Genomic DNA, 6,122 nt, shown 5'->3' on the forward strand with positions numbered 1-6,122 from the left:
GCAATGAAATGAACATGCTACAGCCACCAAACATGACAACAAAATACATGGCAGGGATGCACACAAGATGGTTAACAAAAAACAAGCACTGAGCCACGGCCAATTCATCCATTATGAGGTTCAAACAAGCATGGCAAAAACGCAAATGCAAAACAGATTTCAAACTTAGTGAAATTAACACTTGTCTGAAATTTCAGATCACGAAGCCCTCTTCGGAGCAGCAAAACAACATGATACATGACCTGATTATGACAAAGAAGAACATGGCATGGAGCTACTCAACAAGATTAACAAAAGACCCAAAGTGACCTGGGGCCAAAAGGGTTCACAAAATATACTAACGGTCACACGAACATAGCTAAAACACAATTAGTTTTCAAACTTAGTGAAAACTGAGACATGCTGAAATATAACTCACGAAGGCATGCAAACAAGCTCGATGCACTCACTACGATGCAAGTCATCGCAAGGAAAGCATACATCCATAAAGAAGGCACAAAATACAAGCTAGACATGGCAAGAACAATGGCATATCATGCACGGATCAACTACAATAACATCGGCAAAATCGCAAACAAGTTGACGATCTGCCCAGATTCACAACGAAGCAAAAGTAGAGCTCGATTGACTCAAGCTAGGGTGCTTCATAATTGCAAACAAAGACATGGATGGATAGAGCATAACATGATTAACAAAACTACTTTACTGATCATCCTCAAAAGAGGCGCGGATCACTAGGAAACAATACGAACATATGGCATCATGAACTAAATAATCCCAGACTTAGTGAAAACTACTAAGTCCCTGAAAACTGATTCACCGGGTGCCTCACTTTGCAAGCTTGCACAAGTCACCACACACATACTAAACATGCATGGGTTGCACCCCTGGAAAGAAGACAAAATCCTTAACAAAACATATGAAGGACTCACAGGCATATCATGCACACAATAATCATGGCAAAAATGACAAGTCTAAGATGAACTAGCAGATCTGACAATTAACTCACGAAGCCCTTTTCTAACAGCATTTCGGGCATCAAGATGAACTCAAATGAAAATGATGCAATGGAATGAAATGATGTACTCATCGAGGCGAACATTTTGATATGCTATATGCCCAAATCGGAGCTGTGGATGCAAAGTTACGGCAGGTCAAAGTATGCTCGAAAAATTAGGGTTAGGAGGGAAAGTCAACCGAAATTATCAGATCCAGATCAGGATCTCACGGGTACTGTTCACGCGCAGAATTCGAGGATCGTCGGAGAGCTCGCCGGAGCTGTCGCGGTCGCCGGATTGAGGAGAGGAGGGGCCGGCCGGTGCGGAGAGCTCGCCCGAGTGGGGCGCCGGCGGCGAGGCGGCGCGGGCGTGGCGATCGAGGCGGTGGGGTGGCGCGGCGGCGACCGGCGAGAAGATCCGGCGCGGGGGCGCCTAGGCGACGGCGGCGGTGCGTGGCGGCTCCGGGCGCCGGCGCAGGAGAAGACGGCGGCGGGGCGACCAGACGCGGGCGGCGGGGCGATGGGCTCTCGGGGGCCCTGCGCGGGCCAGGCGGGCCGCGGCGGCGGCGGTGGCCGGCTGCCGCGTGGCGCCCCGCGAGTTGCTGCGGGCGGCGGCGGGTGCGATCCGGACGTTGTCCGGCCTGGCGCGGACACGTCCGGCGGCGGAGGGATCTGTTGTTTTTTAGGGTTTAGGAGAGGGAGAGAGATTCGAAAACGGGGGGGGGGGGCTACTTATAGGCATAAGTGGAGCTAGGAGAGTCCAAATGAGGTGCGGTTTTCGGCCACGCGATCGTGATCGAACGCTCTAGGACATGGAGCAGAGTTTGGTGGGTTTTGGGCCAAATTGGAGGGGTGTTGGGCTGCAACACACACGAGGCCTTTTCGGTCCCTCGGTTAACCGTTGGAGTATCAAACGAAGTCCAAATGGCACGAAACTTGACAGGCGGTCTACCGGTAGTAAACCAAGGCCGCTTGGCAAGTCTCGGTCCAATCCGGAAATATTTAATCCCCACACAAGAAAGAAAGCTAGAAATGACCACCGGAGGAGAACGAAGCGCCGGAATGCAAAACGGACAACGGGGAAAATGCTCGAATGCATGAGATGAACACGTATGCAAATGCAATGCACATGATGACATGATATGAGATGCATGACAAATGAAAACAACACACGGAGACAAAGACCCGAACCCGAGAAATAAATATAACTTAACGCCGGAAACGGCAAGAGTTGGAGTACAAATAGGGAAAGTTACATCCGGGGTGTTACAACACTCCACCACTACGAAAAGGATCTCGTCCCGAGATCTAGGACTGAAAGAACTCCGGGTACTCAGAACGGAGGTGATCCTCGCGTTCCCAGGTAGCTTCACGGTCGGAATGGTGTGACCACTTGACTTTGAGAAATTTGATTGACTTGTTGCGAGTCTTGCGTTCAGTCTCTTCAAGAATAGCAACTGGGTGCTCACGATAAGAGAGATCTTCTTGGAGCTCAATGTCCTCGAAGTTGACTGTGCGGTCAGGAGTCTTGAAGCACTTTCGAAGCTGAGAGACATGGAACACGTCATGAACATTTGCAAAGTTTGAAGGAAGCTCGAGTTGATAGGCGAGGTCGCCTCTCTTGCTGACAATCTTGAAAGGTCCCACGTATCTAGGGGCAAGCTTCCCTTTGATACCGAAGCGACGAGTACCTTTCATAGGAGAGACACGGAGGTAAACATGATCTCCGATCTCGAAAGCCAAATCACGGTGCTTACTATCATAGTAGCTCTTCTGGCGGGATTGGGCTGCTTTGAGGTTATCACGAATGACTTTGCACATTTCTTCTGCTTCTGTGATTAAGTCATTACCCAAAAGCTGACGTTCACCGGTTTCAGACCAGTTGAGAGGGGTACGGCACTTCCTGCCATACAGAATTTCAAAAGGGGCCTTGCCCGAACTTGCTTGAAAACTGTTGTTGTAGGAGAATTCAGCATAAGGAAGACAATCCTCCCACTTCATGCCGAAGGAGATCACACAAGCCCTGAGCATATCTTCAAGAATCTGGTTGACACGCTCGACTTGACCGCTTGTTTGAGGATGGAAAGCAGTGCTGAAGCGGATGTTAGTGCCCATGGCCTTCTGAAAAGAATCCCAAAACTTCGAGGTAAAGATGCTGCCACGGTCTGAAGATATCACTTGAGGAATACCGTGCAGAGAGACAATGCGAGAGGTATAGAGTTCCGCCAATTGAGCTGCAGTGATCGACTCTTTGATAGGCAGAAAGTGAGCCACTTTGGTGAGTTTGTCGATGACAACGAATATAGCATCATTGCCACGCTTGGACTTTGGAAACCCAGTCACGAAGTCCATTTCAATGTGGTCAAACTTCCATTCTGGAATGGCAAGAGGTTGGAGGAGACCTGCTGGCCTTTGGTGTTCTGCCTTCACTCTTCTGCAGACATCACATTCATTCACGAATTGAGCGATCTCGCGCTTCATTCGAGTCCACCAATAAGCTTGCTTGAGGTCCTGATACATCTTCGTGCTCCCAGGGTGGATGGAGAGGAGAGAATTGTGAGCCTCGTTCATGATCACTTTACGGAGGTCACCTTTGGGCACAACAATACGATCCTCGAAGAAGAGAGTGTCCTTGTCATCAAGGCGGTAGCACTTGTACTTGGACTGACTCTTGGCAATCCCAATCTTCACCTTTTTCACCATAGCATCAAGAAGCTGGGCTTGGCGAATCTGGTCTTCTAAGGTAGGAGAGACTTGAAGGTTGGCGAGGAAACCTTGAGGAACAACTTGCAGATTAAGTTTGCGGAAAGCTTCACAAAGCTCGGGTTGATAAGGCTTGAGAATCAGACTGTTGCAGTAGGCCTTTCTGCTCAAAGCGTCAGCAATCACATTGGCCTTGCCTGGAGTATACTCGATACTCGGATTATACTCTTGAATCATTTCGACCCATCGAGTTTGCCTGAGGTTGAGATTAGGCTGAGTGAAGATGTACTTGAGACTCTTGTGATCAGTGAAAATATCCACTTTTCTTCCCAATAGAAGATGTCTCCAAGTCAAAAGAGCATGCACAACTGCCGCCAACTCGAGATCATGAGTGGGGTAGTTCTTCTCATTAGGCTTCAACTGGCGAGATGTATAAGCAACAACTTTCTTCTCTTGCATCAATACTGCGCCAAGACCTTGGAGAGAGGCATCACAAAAGACCTCGTACGGCTTGGATTCATCAGGCGGAGTCAGAACTGGAGCAGTGATCAACTTCTCTTTCAAAGTGTTGAAAGCAATATCACACTCCGGAGACCAAACGTACTTGACGTGCTTCTGAAGAAGATTAGAGAGAGGCTTCGCGATCTTAGAAAAGTTTTCAACGAATCTTCGGCAATAGCTTGCGAGACCGAGAAAACTGCGGAGTTGCTTCACGTTCTGAGGAGGTTCCCAATTCACAATTGCAGACACCTTCTCAGGATTCACGGCAATGCCCTTGGCAGAGATGATATGACCAAGATAAAGAACCTCATCGAGCCAAAATTCACACTTGGAGAACTTGGCGTAGAACTGATGTTCTCTGAGCTTATCAAGAACCAAACGCAAGTGCTTGGCATGATCTTCCTTGTTCTTCGAGAAAACCAGAATGTCGTCGAGATAGACCAAAACGAAGTCATTGGTGTAGGCGTTGAAGATGAAGTTCATCATGCGAGAGAACGTCGGAGGAGCGTTGGCGAGGCCAAAAGACATGACAGTGTATTCATATGAACCAAAGCTTGTTCTGAATGCTGTCTTGGGAATATCTTCTTCACGAATGCGAATCTGGTGATAACCCATACGGAGATCAAGCTTGGAGAATACTTGGGCACCTTTGAGTTGTTCGAACATCTCATTGATGTTGGGAAGAGGGTATTTGTTCTTGATGGTCTTCTTGTTCACTGGACGGTAATCAACACAAAGTCGGTCCGTTCCATCCTTCTTCTTCACAAAAAGAACACCACAACCCCACGAAGAAGAACTAGGCCGGATGAGACCCATTCTCTCTTGCTCATCGAGTTGCTTCTTCAGCTCCTTCAACTCTTCAGGTCCGAGCTTGTAAGGACGCTTGCACACAGGTTCCGTGCCAGGCTCAAGTTCAATAATGAATTCAACTGGCCAGTGCGGAGGCATTCCTGGGAGCTCTTCTGGAAAGACGTCTTGATATTTGCAAACGACTGGAATTTGCGAGATGGCATCCAATTCACCCTTCTCATTGAGAGAAAACAGACGGATAGTATTATCCCGAGCGGCAAAGACAATTACATCCTCAGACGAATGAGTCAATTGAATCTGCCTGGCAGCACAATCAAGATGTGCCTTGTGCTTAGAAAGCCAATCCATCCCGAGAATAAGATCAATATCCGAGTTGCCAAGAACAATTGGGGAAGAAAGGAACTTGCAGTCACCCAATGTGAAAGTAACCTCAGGGACGCAGGTGTTAGCTGTCATCTCCTTGCCCGGTGACACAATTTGCAAGGAACTTTGCAGATACTGATAATCACACTCATACTTTGATGCAAAAGGTTTAGAAATGAAGCAATGCGATGCACCCATGTCAAAAAGAACTTTTGCAGGAATATCATTAACAGGAAAGTTACCCATGATCACATCTGACGAGTCCTCTGCCTGAGCTGCATTCATCAAATTCACCTTGGCATGCTTGGGGTTATGCTTGACCACAGCTGTACTTGCCGATCTCACTGGAGGAGGAGGAGGAATACGCATCTGGTTGAGACACTTGTTGGCATAGTGACCCTTCTGTTGGCACTTGTTGCACGTGACCTCAGAAAGCGGACGGTCATACGGAGCACTCGATCTTGGAGCTTGAGACGAAGTCTTGTTTTGAAAGCCAGGGTTGGGCGGGTGGGAAGAACCACTGCCACCTTTGCTCTTCTGCTGAAACGGCTGACGGAACGGAGGAGGAGGAAGCCAAAACTTCTGCTGCTTGGCCACTTGAGTAGAGGAAGAAGGAGTAACATCTCTGACTCGCTTCCTGGAAGCATCACACCTCAACTGAGCAGCCTCTTGCTTCAGTGCCATGTTGTAGAACTCATCGTATCTCAAGGGCTCGAAGAGAACAAGAGCGAGCTGAATATCTTCTCTG

The sequence above is a fragment of the Triticum aestivum genome, chromosome 1A (assembly GCF_018294505.1).
Source record: "Triticum aestivum cultivar Chinese Spring chromosome 1A, IWGSC CS RefSeq v2.1, whole genome shotgun sequence".
In the NCBI taxonomy this organism is placed as follows: domain Eukaryota; kingdom Viridiplantae; phylum Streptophyta; class Magnoliopsida; order Poales; family Poaceae; genus Triticum; species Triticum aestivum.